This window comes from Catharus ustulatus, chromosome 3, assembly GCF_009819885.2.
Source record: "Catharus ustulatus isolate bCatUst1 chromosome 3, bCatUst1.pri.v2, whole genome shotgun sequence".
NCBI lineage: Eukaryota > Metazoa > Chordata > Aves > Passeriformes > Turdidae > Catharus > Catharus ustulatus.
In genome coordinates, this window is record NC_046223.1 from 40,088,298 (window position 1) to 40,106,429 (window position 18,132).

The 18,132-nt window shown below is 42.7% G+C and overlaps 2 long non-coding RNA genes across 2 annotated transcripts in view; both read left to right on the top strand.

The window, feature by feature from the left end:
* LOC116993971 overlaps positions 1 to 18,132 on the top strand; it is a 184,184-nt gene that overhangs the window by 13,329 nt on the left and 152,723 nt on the right. Inside the window, exons 7-9 of the long non-coding RNA XR_004417395.1 lie at positions 964 to 1,021; positions 1,249 to 1,311; positions 2,916 to 3,031. This is a non-coding gene — a long non-coding RNA (uncharacterized LOC116993971). The remainder of the gene's footprint in view (positions 1 to 963; positions 1,022 to 1,248; positions 1,312 to 2,915; positions 3,032 to 18,132) is intronic.
* LOC116993973 lies at positions 8,158 to 10,962 on the top strand. The gene is made up of 2 exons (XR_004417397.1): positions 8,158 to 9,412; positions 10,226 to 10,962. It is a non-coding gene; the product is annotated as an uncharacterized LOC116993973 (long non-coding RNA).

Consider the following 18,132-nt stretch of genomic DNA (forward strand, 5'->3'; position numbering starts at 1 on the left):
GAGCGTTCTAATGGACTTGCTTGTGTTATAGGCAGAGATATATCTTCAGGATTTGGGCAAGATTGTCAAAATCTGGCGGTCAAAACTCAGGACCAGAAATTCACTGCACTATATTCTGGGTTCTACCTTTGACCCACAAGGGCACTTTTAGCAGGAAGCAGCTTAAAATAAAAATTCACATGCAGAACATGAAGGAGAAATGCAAGGCCATAACTGTAGACTTTCTTTTCTCTTTTATTGCTTCCTGAACATCCTCAGTTGGCCATCATCATTAACAGGCTACTGACTCCAGTGGACCCTAGGTTATTCTTTGTGATGGTGCAGGGGTTGATTGTCTTGCTTTAAGGGAGAGTGGCTTTGAGTGGAGATAATGCACGTGTTCAAGGAGCTGCAAAAAGAGCGAATACAGTTTAGGGTTATTTATTTCCAATAACAAATGCTGTTCCCCTTACTGCAGGACTCAAGTATCTCTTCCAGCTAAAACTAAGGCTAAACTATGAAAATGTTATCAGCCTTTTCTCTCCATTGTAATTTACTTGCTTGCAATACCCCTTCTTCCCAGACACGGGAATTTTGGGATTTTATGAGATGTCAAGGAGGAAACAACCTTCTGTGGTAGTGCCCAAGGAGTGCCAAACATTAAGGAACTTCAGCTTCAACACAAGGAAAAACCCCAAAACACCAATGTATGTGTTTACTTTAAAGACAAGGAGTGATTTCATGTTCTTCTTCTTGTTACTTCATGATGAAAATGGTCCAATGCTATTAGGAATGTTTATAGTGGGAAAATAATGCCAAGTCTAATAAATGATCAGATAGGACAGACCATGTTTTATTCAGTGTGGGAACCAAACACTGCCATATTGTACAGATTTGCTGATCTGGAAGAATTGTTCTTGCCTTACAGAATGCAGCTCAAAAGCTGAGTGCATGAATATGACAGTTTTCGCTTTTCAAATGCAGAAATTTTAAGACAGAAACATTGCTTGGAGAGCTTTCTAAGGGATTCTGATCAACTTACGTAAGTTCAGGAAATCAGCAATAGTTCGTTATCCTTCCATATTTTCCAGTGACTTTTGTTTTTCTTGCATCATATTCTTATCCCATTAGAGACATATAGTATTCAAGTATTTGAATGAGGACTAGTATTCTGCTACAAATATTAATGCTAACTCCATGGTAGGAAAATAGCTGAGACCAGTTCTTAGAGCAAGGATAGTTTCTGATTCTTTTCTTCTTCTTTGCTAGCTCCCTGTGGCCCTGTGGGACATTTACATGGTGGAGTGTTCGCCCTCACAGGGCGCATAAAAGGTTTGTAAAAACACTTTTCTATGACCATATGTATTTTACAACAGCAAGAAATGTTGCTGACCTTCTCCTGGCTGTGGGTCGTGATGGGAGAGAGTTGAGGAGGGTGAGGCCCTAATTGACTGCTTAGCTCATAGAAAATTTAGTGTGGAGAGTGTGTGTGTGTGCATAACCATATGTTCTACCTGTGACAAGTGTGATTTTTTCTTTTCTGAACTCCATGCCTCTGAAATTTCCAGGAAGCTTCTCTTTGCTGCTGAGAGTTGCTATAGGGGTGATGGCAGCAGTGAGGTGGTTTTTTTCTTCATGCCTTCTTGTCTTCATTAATTTCCAGTGTGTCATTTCAGCTGAAAATATGCATTTGCTGTTAATGTGTTCAAAAGCATGATGTTGGCTAGGTGGTTATTTAAATCACAGTAAATATTTGATGAGGAGGTGTGTTATTTTTAGCCACAATAACAACATATTATTGAAATTTATAGGCCTGAAGTAGGTCATCTAACACATGATTGTTTGTTACCTTTACCGTTTCCTGAGGGTTTTTTCCACTTTCCTTCACAATTCGAACTGAAAAGGTGCTGATTCACAGTTTTGGTATAGATTGTTGCACATAAGCTGCATAGTGGGGGCAAACATCAAGCCTCAAATGGCAGGACCCATGCTGATGGGGATGCTGCAGCACTGAAGCAATAAACCCACAGAGGCTGTGCAAATACATGAATGTACACATGGATCTCAAAGCTGTGATTTTCATATTCCAGCAATCACTGCCGTAGGAGTGCATGACTGACAGCACAAAAGGCTTAGATTTACTGTAGAGAGATGTAAATTGATAAGCCAGTAGACAGCCATCATTCTTCCTTTATTCTCTCTCTGTATCCCGTGTCTTTCTCTGCTGGTATAATCAAAGCTGACACAGTGCATTCTATAGCAAGTTATATTTTTCGTAATTATAAGACAGTACCTGAGATCTGAAGTTGTTATTCAGGAAATGGCACAAAGCTCACTGAAATACAGGTTTTCAGATTGATCCTCTGATAATATTGTTTTTCACATAGATTCTGGGTACTCAGACTCTACATCTATGTCTTTAAGCTGTCTGGGAGCTTAAAGAAGGGATAAGTACAGGAGAAAAAAGTGAGGGAGCTTTTCCTTTTGTGCAGAGGAAAGAACATACAAAGCACAAGATACTGGCTTTCTTTCTCCTTACCAGCAGCTGAATCTGAAGCATTTTGCCACACTATTTCTAAAAGTTTATAGGGAGCTGACTTGGGGGAGGACTTACGAGAATTCAAGAAACAAAAATAGAGAGATCACCTATGAAGACCTAGATGAGCAGCCAGCCTTCCCTCAGCTGACTGACTGGTGTGGCACACCTCTCCTGTCTTGAGGCCAACGGGTCCTTTTCCACTGATTAATCTCATTAGACTCAGCTGCCTCTGACCCGAATTGCAATGCTTTTAGATCTAAAAAGAACAGACTATGAGATATAATGGAGTTGTTATAATACAGATTCATTTGGAAACCTCAGGTCTGAAAAAGTGTAGTAAAATCTGAAGACTTATATTGCAGCCCTTTGACCTCAAATGTATATGGTGAAATTTCAGATCCCATCTGGACCTAGTGAATGTGTGACTGGAAAGAAGGCAAATGAATAAAGCCTTCCATGCTCTGGAGCTCCAGCAGAGAAGTGCTGCAGATCACCTGGGAAAATCCCAGTGCTGTAAGTAATTTTCCATATAGTTCTATTTTTAAATTCTCTGGTTCTTTAATTGAATTAATAAAAATAGCAAGGAGAAAGAAAAATGGTATTTGGAGAAAGAAAAATTGATTTTTTTATTAAAAGAGATTGAAACTAGTAGGAAAAATGGGATTATCTCACTTGATAGAGATTATTACTTTTCATAAAAAACCTGTTACTTGTTCTCAATGTCAGACTTTCTTTGCACTTCCAGAAACAAACTGAGTTATACTGACTATAACTATAGTTACACTTCATGGATGTTTGTGTGCAGGCCTTGTCTGCTCACTGGGCTCCAGACTCATGATATCTGAAGTCTTGCTTTGCCTCACTGACCTACATGCACAATGACCAGAAGGCAGAAAGCAAGGTCTTTTTCTCCCTTTCATCTTTCATACAGGGAACTTCTTATATCCAGTAGCTCCTCTGCTTAAATATAGTTAACACATAGTTTCAAACAGACAGAAATTTTTTTTCTTTAGCAATTAACTCAGCTTCCAGAATTGGGAGCCTTTTTATGTTAAATTGCTTCTGTAGTTGATGGATAAAGTTGCTTCTGATAGGAGATGTGGATCTTAGCTGTCCTGTGGAAGCACCTGGTCCTTGATGCAGATGGTACCTGATTTCAGCGTCTCAATTTCGAATGCTTTCAGTTAAGCAGGATGGACCTAGAGCTGTTCATGCTGCTGGGAGCTTGCTGGTCATGCACTCCTATCAAAAGACAGTTCCTTGTCTTAGGGCAACTCAGGGAATTACAAAAGAAGGAAAAAAGTCCAAATACTTTTGTCTGGAATTAGTGAGTAAGGCAAATTATTCTAACTACTAATAACTTAAGTGAGAGTGGTTGTCTGAAGTACTCTTAAAGATGAGCCCCAGGTTACTCCCATCAGTCTGATTTTAAACCTTTTGCTTGTATGTGCTGATTGATACATCATTGCTCATGTCAGTGAAGGACTTTTCACCAGAAACCATCTTTTGGGGGTCTTATAAGGAGTATATTGGAAAATACTTGAAATTACTCTGTAATTTGTGCAGTGGATACATAGCTCTGTAAGAGCTGCCCAGTTGGACACTGCCAAAGGATTTTACATAGGTCACTGAAAACCTCTTTGGAATAGCTATGCCAAGTTACTATGAGCACAGATTAGTTTCAGACGTAGAAAGAAAAATGCAAAATCCTATTACTAATTTCCTAGGCCATCCAATTCACAGGACACCCATACCAAAAATGTTTTTACTGGACTATTTTCTTAACAGGGTCATTATGTTTCCTTTAAGGTAATTCTTAAAGAAAGGATTTACTTCTTCTCACTTTTTCATGTCTGTGTCTCTGACAGGAATAGGCCTTTGGGAGCATCTTAGGAGTGAAAGTGTAAGAAACCAGAATGTGTGCTGCATGTTTGTTGCTGCATGTTCCTTCAGAATTTGCTTTTAAAATGCATATTGGTTACAAAATAAACCCGAATGAGCCATTATACTCTGGTGTGTAATTATGTATTTAGGACACATGCTACACACAGCTTTAAAAGAAATCTGTATGGAAACAAATTGCATTACATTTGCAAATAACTGAAGGTAGTTGAGCAGCAACACCTCAAGCCTTTCAAAACACTAAAGTCATTTACACCATTTTCTGAAGTAATTATCTCCCAAGCATCAGAGTCCAGTTATTTCAATGTCTTTGCTGCAGAGGTCTCAGTATAGCATAAAAGACCTGGGCTTGGCTGTCTAACAGCCTTGATGTGGATGTAGTGCTTCGCTGATGTACCATGGCAGAGCAGGACTCTGGCCTTTGGGAGGGAACGCTGCTTGGGACTAACACTGAGAGTGGAGACACGTGCCGAGCAGAGAGGCACTCCTGGGCAAGGGTCAAACCCAACCTCCCATCTCCCCAAAGATTTGTGAGGAGCGGAGATTTAAGTCTTGGTTGAAGAGTTCTGTGATTTAGTGGAGTGATAGATTTACTTATGTGGCCAGCCTAGAGGATGGAGAACCCTCTGGCTTCTTATTTCAGGGTTTTGAACTGCCACTAGAGCAAGACAGCACATCTCCTCAGCTTTGACAGTGTTGTACCACTTATTTTTCCTCTTTAACTGGTGCTTGGCAAAGTACCTGCCTCTCAGGGGGCCAATCCTTGGAAATAGCTGTGTGTGACAGAAATGGCAGCAGGCACCCGTAAGGAAGCTGTGTGCCTGCCTGGGCCGATGATATGGAACAACATCAAGTGTGCTTCCCTGCCTTGAGACAGCAGTTCCTGCATTAAATCTACAAAATGCCTTTCTGTGCACAGTGCAGTTGGAAATGTTAAGAGTCACGCTTATTAGCACTGGCACATATAAAGCAGAGCTGCAGTAAATGAGTTAAGTGTCCTGAGGATTTGAGGACTGGGGTGTTGCTTTTCCTTTTCTGGAGCTGAGTACTCGAGAGACTTTCATTAAACCTGGGACTTGGCAGATCCTCATGCTGATTCTGCCACTTATTTGTTGTTTGGCCTCAGGCTAGTCACTTAACCTCTTGCCGTCCTAATTTCCCCATCTGGAAAATTATATTTACTTACCTCTCCTGGGGATTGCACGGGGCTTAATGAATGCCTGTAAGGGATTTGAAGATCCTCAGATCTGAGATGATACAGAACTGCAAGAGATTCACTGCATGTGCAAGGAGGAGGGGATGTGGGCCCAGGCAGGAGAGCCTGCCTGCACTCCTGGCCTGGAATCAAGTCTGAAAATCTAATCAGCAGGGGAGGATCGTACTCTCTGTTTTAGATTAAATCCTCTTCCTTGTGGCCTTTTCAGATTTGCTGGTAGAAAAAGGAGGCAAGTGACTGAATGGGGAGGAGGGCAGCTGAGGTTAACTGCTTTCTCCTGTTGGTCCCCTGGATCTTTTTGTCAGTGCAATAACAGCTGGATCTCCCAGGAAGGTAATGATCTTCCTGGATACTTCGTCTTGCTGCAGGCTATTAGAGAAGCCAGGCAGCCCTGTTGCTGCCCATTTCTTTAGCAGGAAAAAATGAACCTCTAATAAAAAAAAAGTTCCTCCATATAATTAAGCAGCATTAGAATGAGGCCTGTGCCTTTGCTGATGAACTTGGGTGAAAGCAGATGGTCACAATGGTATTAAAAACTAAAGACTTCAGTCAAGCTTTTAATTGAAAACAATTGGACCCTGCTGGATGGTAATTACCTTGGCTGCTTGCAAATAATATCACAGCACTGCTACCTAGGAAGGAAGAATGAAGACTGAGTTAATAAGAACTGCTTAATCTGCATATAATAAACAAGGAGCATCCAAAACTATTTTCTCTGGTAGGTTCTCCCCTGCAAGAGGCTTTTTAAGTGGTTAGCAGTGTGAAAAGGAACACAGAGTGGCAGAAATTGAAACGTGTGAAACGTTTGCTGGCTTTAAAATAACTTGAAGAGCCCATCTTCCCTCATCTCCCTTCTTTTTTTAACAGCTGAAATTCCAGATGCAGCTGAGAAAAACAGCAAAATATAATAAAGTGGAAAAGCTCTAGATCATCCAGCATTCCTCCTCTTCTGAATGGCAACAGTAATGACAGGCTGTGTTTATCTTGTTTTATCTGCTTTCTTCTTCTCTTGCCTGATTGACTGGAAGGCTGGGGCCCTTCTAAACACCCAGAGTGTTTTTCACCATGTTCTTAATTGGATTTTAATGATCATTAACTTAATATGCCTCAGTGTCTAACAAAGCAAATGTAGTACGTGGCATATTTTGCCTGACAATTTTCTCATTCCTCTGCCTAGTGCTGGGATCAGATGAGGGTTAGAGGGCCAGACCACCTAAAAGGGTCCTGAGTCCTGTTGTACTGTGTATTTGCTGACACAACATGACATTAATCTGCTTTATGGTGTCTTCCCTGCTGTGGAGAAGGACCTGTATTGCTGTGCATGTGTGGGTGGAGAAAACAGTCCCAGCATTGTCTCTTTTAAACACAGGTCCTAGATGTATATAGAATTAACCAAATCTTGTCACCTTCCATGTAAACACTATTTTTCATGTGGCAGTTCTCTTGGGCGTCACTTTTTTGTTCCCCTATGAGCAGGCAAGATGCCTTGCTGCCCTGGTAGACTTCAGAAAGCAGCAGCTACTGCAATTTTGCAAAATTAATGAGTAGCTGTGAACTGCTAGTAAAAGTGATGCAATGATTTTCCATAACATATCATTTTAGAAGCAGTGACTTGAACTGCTTTTTCTTTTCCTATCCAAATATTTGTCTTTTCAAGGCACCAGCCAAGAGTTTGTCTTGTCTTGTCTGGCAGTATGATGAAATGAACTTTTCCAGTGTGTTTCATCTGGATTTGATGATTTTATGCCTGCAGTTCAACTTTCATTCACTTAACGCACCATGATTAACACAGAGTGAGGTCCTGAACCTGTGAAAGCCAGTAGAAGTTTTCACACTGTCTTTGCTATGATTTTGCTAATTTTTATGTAACCAAAATATGCTTAAAGCTTTATTGGTGTAATGCCTCAGAAACTGCTTGCTGACTCAGTCACAAAACATAGGTGTATTTCATAGAATCATTAAAACCGATGGTTTTAATTCCTGTACTGCCATCTAAGTTGAGATATTCTCATTTGTGCTCAGGACTTACCCTTGGTCTTTCCTCTGTCTGTTCTCTTGGTCTGTGGCTGATGGGTCTGGTCTCCTGCTCGGTCTCCTGGCTCTGTTGTTCAAGCTGGTGGCAGGGTATGAGCAGAATTTTTCTGGCAACTTTTCCAGCCCCTCCTTTGTCGAAGAACTTGGGACAAATTTGAAATTAGAAAGGCCGCCTTTCAAAAGTGTCTTATGCTAGTGGCCGTGGTGATTTTATCAATTTTATATCACCTGCTTTTAACTCTACAGAGTACAATCTTACTGTAATTACTGCTTGCAGCTTTAAGGGAGCTGGTGTGGACCATACTATTTTAAAGGTATAAGCTCTATTGATCTAAAGCATTCTGAGCGATAAACAGCTGCTCAGGTTGATTAAAGCTGAAGGGAAGCTGGAGCATTTAATCAATCTCCAAAGCTGCTCCAAGTATATTACAAAGCAATTGTGATTATTGCTATTATATGACAGGCTATATCATAATAAAGAAAGAGGGATCATTTTTCTTAGTAGCATTTAGAGGTGTTGTAGTGCTTCTTCTCAGCCTGCTCATGCTGTCACCTCTGAAGCTTGGCTAAGTGACAGAGCATGCCACTCAAGCAGACTAATCTTGAAGGGAAAATACGAGAGCAGGGCCTTTCAGCTCCCCAGAGCCTTCTCTTCCCTGTGTCTGTCTGTGGCCGACAGCAAGTGCTTGCAGAAGAAAAACAAGAAAGAAGGCCAGTGTAGTGCTGGCCACGTTGCAACCGGCTCTGATCCTTGCATCCTGTGTGGCTTGGGATGTTCTGGGCTACGGGATATGTTTGTGCCTGTCCAAAAGTCCTGAAGGCACCTTTAATTACTTTTTTTTTAATCACTTCTTGAACCTTCCTTTGGACAGCCTTGGGCTTCACACCATCCCATGGTGGTGCATCACACAGTGCTCTCAGGTGGTTTTGTAAAATAGTCCCTTTTTTTTCTTGTTTACCAACTTTCAACCTGATGTTTTCTTTTAGTGCCTTCTTACTCTTGTGTTAAGAAAAGCAATGGATAATAGTTATCTGTTAACCTTTTCTATTTCATACATGCAGAGCTCTCTGCCTCACTCTGCTCTGTTGTCTCCTTTTCCAAGCCTTATTTAGTCTCCCTTTTTCAGAAGGTGACCCATTCCTCTGACCATTCCTTTCACGTCTGCATCTACTGCCCTTCTCATTTTTCTGCATGCTTTTTGAAAGGGTGTAATCAGAATTTAATGTATTACTTTAAGATGTGGGCTTTTCTAAGTTTATTATTTCTTTCTTTTTCAGGTGTTCAGTGATCTGTACTTATTACATAAAACATACATATGTAATGCAATATTGAAGACACAGATATAGGATTTCTGAAAAACTGAGGTGCTGCATGAAATAATCTTAGGTTTAAAATTCATCTTATGTTGCATTTAAAATGTAAAAATGGACAGTATATGAACAGAGTAGGACTTTCCCCTGTAGAAAATATAATATTAAAATAAATTGACACGTTTATTAAACAAAAATTAATAACTAAATTGACAAATTAATAGATAAGTTGATTAAACTTTGTCCTTGTGTAATTGCAACAAAGATATTATAGTACTCTAGCCTGGAGAGGATAGCATTTACAGAGACTAACTTTTGTGGAGGGTGTCCTGTGTCTTTTGTCAGTCGTCTCAGTGCTGTCCTTAGTCTTTCTCCACCAAAACAGTCTCTCAAAACCAAGAAGTCCATGCTGTCTGAAGGGACCTCCAAGGGTATGCTATTGGAGCTTTTGCTTTTACTGAATGCACCCCTACAGGCAAGTCAGACCCCCTTGGGTTAGCAGGCAGAGACAAGATGTCCCTTCTTTTGTTTCTCTGTTATGATATCTCTTTTGAAACTTTGAAACATTTGAAGCCTCTCATGACCTTCATGTGAAACCTTATGCATGGTCCTAGTGTGCTGGAGGCTGAGCCTGGTGTAGTTATCCTTGTTGCATAAGATTTTTATTGCAACAACTGTTAAATCTTATTTATGGTGGTTTCACATGAGAGTCACAAGTCTTCTGGGAAATTTCTCCTGAGTTTCACTTTATAGTGGCATAAGAGTCTTGTGAGTCTTGTGAATGTAGGTTTTTAAGTGAGAGTTTAGGCCAGTAAATAAAATCTTAATTGGGAAATCCATGGATGGATTGTTTGCCCTGTGAGAGGAGGTGGTGGGTCCTGGGCTTGTTCAGCTGGGGGAAGAGAGAGCTACAGGTAAGCCTAGGAGCAGCTCAGGTCCTTGACTTAGCTTGGCTAGGGCAAGTTGCAATGTGCTGAATGGGTTGGATAGCTGAGACTACAGACCTAGCTGTCAGAGGTTTCCCGTTGGAAAGTGGGCCATAGCAGGCTACTGGCGGTAGCCTTCCTTTCCTTAGGATGCCATCTGAGGAGCGTTTCCTTTGCATTTCTGTGTTAATTTAGTGGTGCCAGCAAACCTCTGGTACAGCTACATGGCAAATCATCGGGGAACCAGTTCAGGTTAAAAGTAATCCTTCTTTTTTGTTAATTTGTTTTAACCAGTTTTAAAATTGATTCCTCCCACAGCTCCATGAAAATTCATCTTTGTGCCACTGAAGCACAGGGCAACAGTAGGAACAGCCTTAAGGGAGTGCTTCACCTGGTACTGGGTTTCCAAGAGGCATTTTTCAGACTGTGGCTTTTCAGCCGGTTTTTAAGAGCCCTCTGGAAATATCTCCCAATCCCATGGCTCCACAGGTTGCCAGCTAAAGATGACCATTTGTGTAACTGGACTTCGAGCCAAGTCTATGGCAAAAATAGACTGCAAAAATGATGAATCACAACTAAACACTACTGCACAATACTACATTTACACTGCTCTGTCATTTTCATTTTTTGGATTGCAATCTAACCATCTGTTAATTGGCTACAGGGTGCTGAGATTCGTTGTAGGCCTGTAGGATGATCAGTGTCTCCCAAGCCATTCAGGATGAGCCTTGCAGCTTTTCAGGTCCTGCTGCTGTTTACATCAAGTGCACTAAGACTGGCTGTCCCAGCTGCCATCGTCCCTCTGATTGCCTCAGCCTCACTGCTATTTTATGACCAGAGATTGTGTCTGAGCAGAAGGATGTGAGTGCCTCACCTGCCTTCAAGAAAATAATTTTTTGCCAAGGAGGACAGGATTTTTAGGCATTGGGACTGTCAGTTAACCCCACCTGGAAACAAAGTGTGATGCTTTGCTTGGGGTGGGACTGATCCTGCTCCCCAGCACTCAACTTTGGCATTGCTTTCACAGGGATCAGAATAAATCCTGGTCAAGCTAAGACCTGCTTCTGTTTATGTTCCTTTCTAAAACTTTCTAAAACTAATCTCTCTTTTCTCCACTGCCCATATTTTCACATTTGTGCTAATGAAAGCGCTGGATTGTTCCAGGGGATCACATGGAAAATATCTGTGAGCTTTGGCCATCTCTCTGAAATACTACAGTCAATTTGGTGTTTGCTTTGGCGTGTTGCTGTGAAAGATTGTGGAGTGCTCGTGTTTATACGCACATGGGGAAAGAGGGCTCCTGCTCATTGTGCCTTTGTGAGGCTGCCAGACTGTCTGGCCCCATCTATTCTACTGTAAGTGAAAAGAGCCTCACGAGCGCTCGCTGCGTGCTTGGACCAGGCTCTGCTAGGTACTATGCTTGGAAGCCGTTCTGTCAGCTTGAAAAATATCCTTCTGTCTGAATAGTGTTTACTCCCTGTTGTTACAAGTAACATGTAAGATTGCTTGTCAACGAAGAAATTTTTCCTTCTTCCCTTTGTTTCTTCCATGTACTGGGCAGCTTTGCATATGGTGCATTTTGGTGGCCCTCCTGTACTAGGGCAGCCCTTTGAGAGCAAGAGAGGATTTTCCATACAGAAGAATGAGAACTAATGTGTGAAAACCGGTGGTATGAAGCAACCCTGGTTGAAAGATTTGGACATTGCCCTTGACAAAGGACTTAGTTTCCTCCTGTAGCCCGCTGCCTTCCGAAGTAAGACAAGACAGAGGTCTTCAGGTAGAAGGCTTTTCTGTACAAAGTGGGATTTCTCTGTTCTGTGTAGAGAGATATTGTCCAGCTGAAAGCTCCTACAACACCCATTTAGAAGATGAAGGATGGCTCCAGCAACCCCTCTGGTCATTTTCCTGTCTACAAGAAAGCTTGCTCTAAAATTTAATGATATCTGTAAGCTTCTGCTGAAAAGTCATGGGACTGCACTTGACTAGTAATTATAGAGTGCTTTGATATTGAATTTGGAGTCTGAACAGCAGTTTGTAGAATTCAGGTCTCATTTCCTTTTTCAAGTGACAACAAATATTTATCTCATATTTCCTCTTCTGTAAGGAATACCTGGAAAAGAAATGTGCATTGGTTGGAATTGCCAGGTACCTGGACCCAACCTAGCCCAGCTATCCTCGAGTCCTCTGCGTACCTGCACTGAGTATTTGGAGGAAGATGCAAATACTGCTGGAATGGATGATTGCAACTTAACTGCAAACAAACCTCCCCACTACTTCTCAAAGAGCTCTGTCAGCTTTTGTTTCAAGTAGCAGCTCTGTTAATTTCAGCAGGGGAGGTGCAGTAGCTCTGATACTTAACAATTAATTTACAGTAATTTCATGATTATAAGCTGCACCATTTTGACTAAAATTTTGGTCCAAACCCAGAAGTGCGGCTTATAATCAGGTGTGGCTTATATATGGACAAAGAATGAAAAGTTGCTGTTTTAGTTTGGAGGACAGGTGTCTGCTGAGAAAGGCAGGAGCTTCTCTCTGAAATGGAGAATGTAAACACCCTCCCTCCAGATTATTATAATTTTGAAATAAAGGGACTTTCAGGAAAAGATATGGGAATTAGGAATAACAGTTCTTTTCTAGGGAAATTAAAATAGAAATACAGTACTACAAAGAAACAGACTCCAAACCCTGACAAAGTCAGAGTACAACCTGACACCCCATCAGGCAGGGTGCTGGTAGCAGTCCCATTAAATGGTGGCTGCATCCTCCTGCAGTGACAGATGTGGCTCAGTTGGAGCAGTGCTCCTGTAGAAGGTGCAGTTTCCCTCCAGAGGTCCAGTGGTGATGTGGAGAAATCTGGTTTTCCTCTGGAGTCCAGTGGAGAAAGGGACTGCCTTAGTGTCCCAAAATCTCTGTTTTTATCTTGGTAAGAAATGTTGGGCTCTTCCCCCTGGCTGGAGCAACTTCCAATGGGATGCAGTAATTTTATCAGTCACACAGTGGGACTCAATGGCCATTAGCAGGAAATGACTCACTGGAGGAAGGATGGGTTGTGAAAAGATAAAGAACAATGCCCTGCCTGGTTTCAATGGATGGCCCATTAGCAGAATATCTGCCATTGAGATAAGGATCACTGTCCCCACCCTCAACAGATGGTGATAGAATAGATACCTTTTATCACACTCTGTATTGTAACCCAAGACAGTTGTCAACATCCGGATGTGCGGCTTATAATCAGGTGTGGCTTATATATGGACAAAGAATGAAAAGTTGCAGACTCCTTGAAGTGCGGCTTATAAATAGCAAAATTACTGTATCTTTTTTTCTTTGAACTGTCAAACTTTGCCAGACAGTTTTGCTTTACAAAATCTCTAAGTAAGGAAGATAGGTGTTTTCTTTTGTACAATGGACATGAAGGAATTAAAGGATTCAAGACCAAAACCTTCATGAATAATTTAGGCTGTTTTTCAATACTCACTCCTGCTACATACGCATTGATACTGGGCTCAGATAAAAAGTAAATACACTTTTATTCAGTGTCAGGCATCAATCTCTTTCCAACTTTCAGGACATATTCTTGTCAGTTAGGGACTTCTGCTTGAGAAATCTGACCTGTTAGCTTGCAGTGAAAATAGATAGGATGAGGCACATTACCTGCACAAAGCTCCCCTGTGAAACTCTGTGCAGCTCAGCCTGCCTTGTTCCTCCTACTGCTGTGCTGAACATTGCTCCTGTGAATAAACAGTGCTGCACAACCTTAGACCAATATGCTCAGACACTTGGCTTCTCACTAGAGCGGCTGACTGAACTACCTGAGGCAGGAATAGCAGGAGCCTTCTCAAGAAAACCAGTCAGTGAGCTTCTCTGTGGCTTGGCCTGATGGTTTTGAGGGATATTCATGATATTATGGAAATTGAAGAAAGCCTTGACTGGTAGCCTACATCAGATTCTCTTAGTCCTGCCAGTGTGAGACCTTTAGGCAAGGATTTTCTTTGTTGTAGCCTTTTAGTTTTGTGGTGGGGGAGTTTTGCCTGCTATTTGGAAATACTGAAAACAAACTCTAAGAAGGCTTGCTTCATCAAGAAAGCACCTTGGCAAAGCTCTGCCTAGTACAAATGGATCAATTCCCCTGCTCAAGCGCTGTTTCATACTCTGTGCCTCAAAGCATTGACCACCCTAGCATCAACAACCAGCAGGGTGAGGAAGGATCAGCATGCCCCTAGATTTCACTAGTGCCAGGATTAAACGTTTGTTTCCACTTCTCAAACCACCTTGTCTGAGGGTTCAAAACACTGCTGTGTCTGCTTGCTTCCCCCCTGCCAGGGCATGGGCACATGCTTCTGTAAAACCTGTCAGAGGTAAGCTGCTGCTGAGAGCTACACAGCAGAGTGCAGCCCTGTGCATTTGAGAAGATGAATGAATCCAGAGGAAGAGGCTTTTGCTGTGCTGCTGCTATTTCAATGGGAAAGTGAGACCCTGAAATGTTCTGTTCTACTTCAATAGCTCTAAGAGGAGCCTTTCTCCAGAGGTCTCCAGCACCCAGACTAATTAAAATAACTCCAAAGGGGTCTTCTAATTCTTTACCTGTGTTTTCAGGTTTGGTTTTTTGGGTTTTTTCCCCTCCTGTCTACACCCTCTCTTGAACAAAAAGCTTTAAAACTCTTTTTTTTTTAAGAAAGGATTCAGATGTAATTTGGATGAAGTTAATGTGAAGCCAAGGTTGATTGCTCATCTCCCTGAAACTATCAGCAGTGGCTGAGTGCCGGCAAGTGTGAGACGGGAGTTCAAACATAGCTGGGAAACTTGTGAGCAAGCTGAACAAAGGGTGGCTGGAGGCTGGGGATCGCTGCTCCCCCTCCCCCCGTGTGACTTTCTCAGCTCACACTGAACCCTTTGATCACTGTCCAGCACGGGGTTACGCGGCAGCCTGGGCTGGGGCCAGAGATGTATACATGGGTGGAGGCTGCTGTAATCTTCATATGCCCTTGATCCACCCTGTACCCTTATTTCCACAAACACTGTCGCATATCACAGTGGGGTGCATCACTGCCGGTGCTCCTTCAGCTGAAACACGGGACTGTCCCAGCCAAGCACAGCTCCCTTTTCCAGAAATCTCTCTGATAGCAACATTTTGAAAAGTGTGCCTGTATTTTGTAACCATTACTCTATTTTAGCCGAGCACATTTGTATTTGGCACTGAAATACAACCCTGTGAGTACAATCGTGCTATTCAGCACACAGAGTTCGTGTCTTTCAGAAGTGGCTGTTCTGGGAGAGCTGCACAGGCGAGCATGGCTATCTTGGGAAGGTTCTGCTCATGAAGAGAACACTGCCAGAATCTTACCTCTGGAAGCACATTCTCCAGACCACCTGCTTTAAGACAGTATTTTAGCTCCATATTCCTCTATTAAGGATTTTAGTACTGTGCTTAGTGGCTATTAAGAACTCTTGAGTCCAAGATAAGTTCTTACAGATGTGCTGCCATTATCATTCATACTTAAATGTTGACATAGTAATCTGCAAAATGAGCTGAAGCTCTTGAAGAAAAAGGCTAACTGTCTCTAAAGTGGATGGGAATCGGTGGTGGAGAGGCAAGCTGTGGTCCCTTGTGCTTTTCAGTTGCATTTGTTTGTGGCCATTCACCATCAGAAAGTGGGAAGAGGGACCTGGTTTCTTCTGTCTGACTCTGCCACTGTGTCTTTGGATAAGCTGCCTTCGACACAGTGGCACAAGTAGACTTTAGGTATTTGAAGACTGAAGATCAACATGTGGCATGTCAGATCTTACAAAAACCTCTGATTTCTATTAAAACCTACAACAAAACAGATATGGGTTCCATTCTTCTGTATTATTTCCTATTTATTTTGGGATGGCTAGAAGACCTAAAGGAATTATGCCATTCCCTATCAAAATCTCTTTAGTTAATTCCTATAAGTACTGTTATGTATAGCCCCCCTGTTAAGTGACACCAGGTTTTCCCAGGTGGTGCATCCACTACTCTTAGCAGGTCACACAAAGGATGTTGCAACCCTGCAATTATTTTTCTAGTGCAAATGCTGAAACTGTTTGAATGAGATGTAGAAATCTAGTCCATCTCTCTTCAGCTCCCCTCTCCCACCAAAATACTTCACAGGTCAAAAAGCAGTGTCATGGAGTCTCCTCATTCCTCCACACTTCAGCACAACAGGACCAAAACAACACACAGGTAAGTGTTTGGAGCATGAGACCGTGAAACTGCCATGAGCCTGCCAGTGGTGCAGCAGAGAGTCCATCTGGAGCCACAAAGAGGGGCCAAGATGTGTAGGGGCAATTGCCCAGGGCTTGGGCATGGGTAGTGTTCCATGCTGTGTGATGGTGATGCAGAAAAGCAGGTGTGACTTGGTGCTGCTGCAACTGCCTGGGGACCCATGGGACTTCTGTCCTTCCTGTCTACTGCTTACAGGGAAGCTGTAGCCAGGTGAGCTCAGTCCCTGCTCTGGGACAGTACTGCTTGCTGCTCTGCTATATAAAAGCATATCCTATTCTGTTACTCTGGTGTAGTTACAGAGGTAAAAATCCTGTGTTGTAGATAAAGATAGACTATTTGATGCTCAGCCAGGAATAATCAATCTCTTTGTATCAGGTAGAAGATGAAGCTGAAGAAGCCTGGAGTACCTTTATGCTTATTTACTTATTACTGTATGCACACTGGAAACTGTGGTGCTGCATTAGGACAGAGGACAAATGCCTGGGGCTGCTTCCCCTAGAGTGCCCTGATGTCACCACCGGAGCAGCCCCCAGATTGCTGTGCAGCATCCATCAGCCCCAAAGCCATGGATGAGGATGTGGCCCTTACCCTGAGCCTGAACTGCAAGTCAGCCCTGAGGTGGGATGCTGTGGTGAGCAAGGATTAAGGGAAAAATGGATCTGGTTTAGGAAAGCTACCTGTCTTTAAGATTATTCTGAATGTTCACATTTTTTATGCAGCATTTTAGAACGTTTCAGCTGCTCCCATTTGGAATTCAATTCCTCTCCCTTTTAATCAATAGCAGGCCTTAACAAAACAATATCTCACAGGAGACACAAGCACACGGTGCTGAACAAAGCAAAAGAGCCACTGGCTTACAGCAACAATTGCTGCTACACAATGGGTTTTCAAAGCTCAGTATATATTTTGTCCCTACTGGGAAAACTATAACAAGACTGAATTAGTGGCTAGGCTTGCCAAAGGAGGAAATTAAAGTGTGACGACTTGTCTGACACCTTGAAGTACCTTTATTTATTTTGTGGGAGAGGACAGCATGGGGAAATAAAATGCCTATTAGGGAAAACTATTTTCTGTTGCTTTCCAAAGTGTTCAGCAGATTTGCATGCGTAAGGGCTTAATCCAGGTCAGGGATCAGAAGTACCTTCTGGTGCTCTTGGGAGGAGCTGGCAAGTGTGGGGATGCTGCCCACAGATCTGGGGTGGATGTAAGAGTGTGGCTTTCAAGGGCAGGATAGTCTGGGAGTCCCTTGTGCTTGCCAGGACAGGCTTGGGGTTGGTTTGCAGGTGGCTGTGTGGTGAGGGAGAGAGAAGAGGGAGATGCTATGTGAGAGCAAAGCAAATTCCCTTCCCTGTATGTGGCTGGTCAACCCTGAGCTTGCAAACTTGGCTTCTCATCTGTGGATCTTGACAGCTCCTTGCTCTGGCACTAATGGGTTTCAAGAGCTCCCAGTAGCTGTAATCACCTTGGTTCAGGGCTCAGCTTGCACCTTTACAAGCACCTTCACCCCTTGCTGTTAACCTGTGGTCTCCTCTATTCGGCAGCTAAGCTTGTAAATTCATGTAACCAAATAGCTGTGCTGTTAACTGCCTGCATGAAAGTGAACAACACATCCATCTTCCAGTGCCCAGCCAGCAGCCTAATGACACTGCTCACCGTGCTTGTGGGCAGCCTTTCAGACATAACTAACTCTGGCACTCTAAAAACAATTGTTTCAGTGCTCACACAGGCCACATGGCTCATCTGGGCAGAGGAGGGAGGTTGTGCAGGCAGAAGCCTTCCCACGGACTGTCCCTGTGCACCAGTGCCCTGTGCCATCGTCATCACATTCCATGGTCTGATGGCTGGCTGGGGACAGCTTCACCCTGCTGGTAAATTGTGCCTCACACCCACAGCAGCAGCTGCTTGCAGTGGTTTTGTTTTCGGTTGTGATTGATGTTTGAGGAGTCTTTTTTAAAAAGCAGGCCTCAGTTTTGCTGTCTGT